This window comes from Triticum dicoccoides, chromosome 3B (assembly GCF_002162155.2).
Source record: "Triticum dicoccoides isolate Atlit2015 ecotype Zavitan chromosome 3B, WEW_v2.0, whole genome shotgun sequence".
Taxonomy (NCBI): domain Eukaryota; kingdom Viridiplantae; phylum Streptophyta; class Magnoliopsida; order Poales; family Poaceae; genus Triticum; species Triticum dicoccoides.
This window is the reverse complement of record NC_041385.1, coordinates 248,360,551-248,363,701: the sequence shown is the minus strand read 5'-3', so window position 1 is coordinate 248,363,701 and position 3,151 is coordinate 248,360,551.

Here is a 3,151-nt window from a genome sequence, read left to right as displayed (position 1 = left end):
AGGCAGCTCATTCCTCTGTACTAGTTCATCCTCGAACCTCCTCGTGAGGCTAATCCACCACAAAGCAAGAGTAGAGTTTTACACCGCAAGGTGGCCTGAACCTGGGTAAACTGCCATGCCCATCTTCTTCCCCGCTCGAGCGTGTAACTGGCGAGGTTTGGCTATAGGGCGACGAGCTCGAGGCTAGAGAGGTTAAGATCTTCGCACACGCCCCAGAGTTCGATACCTTCTTGGGTTTGCGGAGCCCTGAATCCGACATTTGGCGCGCCAGGTAGGGGTGTGTCGAAGCCCCACCTCCTCACCAGCCACGCTCCGCCCCATGACAAGGGTTGGCCGAGCCTACGTCGAGCGGTGGGCCGCGCGTTCCGATCCGGCGGCGTCATTCGGCCGCAGCGTATCTCGCCACGCCCCGCCTCCCTCAACACGTCGTCGCCAACAGCAGGATTCGTCACCATCGCCCGGCGCAGCGGGCGCGCCGTCAAGCCCTCCACCAGTGTCGCCGCGGCGTCGTCCCTCCGCGCCCGACAGGGGCTAACGAGCGCGCAAGCCGCGCTCCTCGCGGCGCGCGAATTACTACGCTACCGCCTCGCCAATGGCGACCACGCCGTGTGGCTCGACCACGTCGCCGAGCTGCTCGACGTCGTCTGCCGGGATACGGAGCCTCTGTGCCCCCCGCCTGTGCCGTGACCTTCGCCACGGACCCAGGCGTGCTCCTGCTACGTTTGCTCATCCTCCTGCGGAGGACCTGGTGGGCCGTGCGGCGGAAAGAAGGCGAGAGGGATCTCCCCTCCGGCCCAAGAAGCGCTCCCTCGGGCCTCAGCAGGGCAGATGGCCCCCCGTGGGAGGCGCCGCGACGGGCCACCTCGTGGCCATCATGACCCATCGGCAGAGGTGGCGATCGACGAGGCCGAAGAGCCAGGGGGCTGACAGAGGGCAGGCCTCCGTTGGCTGGGTCCTCGAGACCGGCAAGACCTCACGATACCCGGAGGCCACGGGCGGGCCCACGCCAGGGCCTCAACCGCGCCGTTAAATGCCCCCCTGTTGCAACAAATATTTTCGAAACATGCTACGCTAATTTTGTGATGCAGGTGAACTACGTCTCCATAGCACGCCGGAGAAACGGCAGCCGGACTAAGCGCGCTGAGGCGCATCAGGTGCGTGGTGGCGCCCCGAGTAAGGACAGGGCCCCAGGGGTGCCCGAGGACCTGAGGAGCCCGCGAGATCAGGGCGCCTCATGAGGGCCGAGGGTTTTCTAAGCAACAACCACATGACGCCAGGGGCTTCGAGACCCCAAGGGCTCAGAGGAGTCCGAAACTTGCGGCCGGTGTGGAGGCGTGTCGCGCCGCGCACTGGCGGCCGCCTGGTCGGAGACCCGCCCATGGTCGCCAGCGTCTCGGACTCGCCGGCGCGCAATTCGAAGGCCAAGGGTGGGGTCCCCACCGGAGAGGAAGGTGACCGCCTTGCGCCCCAACAATCTCCGCCCGTGACACTCACATAATAATGAGTGAGGCGAGGCTGTACACGCCCCGGAGTCTCCTGAGCGCTGCCCTCGAGCCTCACGGGGGCTCCCACCCACGTCCAAGTGGAAGCCCCATGCTCCGCGCTGGCGGACGACACGGTCTTACAACGACTATGCCCACGCCTAGTGGAAGCCCCATGCTCCCCGCTGGCGGACGACACGATCAATCAGCGAGATGCCCACGCCCAGTGGAGGTCCCATGCTCCGCGCTGGTGGAAAGACTAGTTTAGGTGCCGGACGCGGCTGTTCTTTGCTTTCTCTTGTAACCAAATTTGCCATTTCTTGAAATAAATTTGAAGTTCTTGCGTCTTTATTTGGAAAAGGGGGGACTTTCTTTCTTCTTCTTGTGGTGCTTCCTCTCTTGATTTCCGTCTTTGCGAAAGGTGGGGGGCCACCCATGGCTCCCTCCGTCGCGTCCCACGAGCGGGGGCTGGGCACGGTGCGCACGCTTGGGTCAACCCAGCGGCGCTGAAGATGCCCTGAGGGCCCAGGCCGCGGCAGCCGCGGACCTGCCCGCGCACACCCCTCTCCAAGACCTTAGCGTCCGGATCCTCGCGCGGCGATCTCGAGCGAGCCTGCGGGTAGGCGTTGCCTGAGGTCTTCGGCAGGCGTCCACCTCCTGACCTTGGCCGGGCGCCGCGGCCCGGCATAACGATAACGACCCACCCCTGCTCAGGGGTTGCGGGTGCACGAAAAGCAGAGAGAAGGCGACATAAGGGAGTGCAACATTATTTAATACATCATAGAGAAGTTTCTTCCAAAAAATGCTTTCGCATCCCCACGGGGTCACATTCAAAGTCTTAACAGGAAAACAGGAGAAAACAGCCTAGGGAGACGCACCGTCACTATCGCCGCTGCCGTCGTCATCATCATCAACCCCGCGTTCCTCGATCACAGGCGGACCTACGTCGCCGGCGAGGGCAAGCTCCGCGATCAGGTCGTCCAGTTGATCTTCCACCCAGTCCGCCAGGGCGCCTTGGATCGCTCTGGGCACGGGGGCTATCGCGGCCTCGAAGTCGAAGTCAGGATCAAAGCGGAGAACGTGGCTGAAGACGCGCGAGAACACACGCGCGAGAAGGCTGTGGCTCTTCTCCTCGACGAGCTGGCGCGCCTTCGAGGCTCCACCTTCGAGGCGTTCCACGACCTTGGTGAAGAAGCTGAGGTAACCGGCATCATCAGCAACAGAGGAACGTTCTCGTCACAAATGACGCTCAAAGCCCGGTTAGCCCTATGCCCAAGGGCCTCGAACATCTGGGAGCGCTCGCGCTGCATCACCCGGGCTCGGCTCGCCTCGTCCGAAGCTTTCTCCACGAGGGAGGAGACGCCTTCCACCTGCTTGTAGAGAAAGGATAGCTCGGCCTCGGCCGCGGCCTGAGCGTCCAACGCGGCATTCTCGCGCCGCTCCGTCGCGGCTAGCTTCTCCTTGAGGCCGTCGGCCTCGCCCTTCAGCTTGCTGCGCCGCGTGCAGAAGCGAGTCTCAGCTCCAGCTTCCAGCGGTATTCCTCGGCGAGAGCCTTGCGTACCCTCGCAACCTTCTCGTCTACCTCTCTCTGGATCGTCGCCTCCCGAGAAGCGAGAGCGTCCTCAGCAGTGGCCACTTGACGCTCCATCACCTCCAGCCGCTTGCGCTCC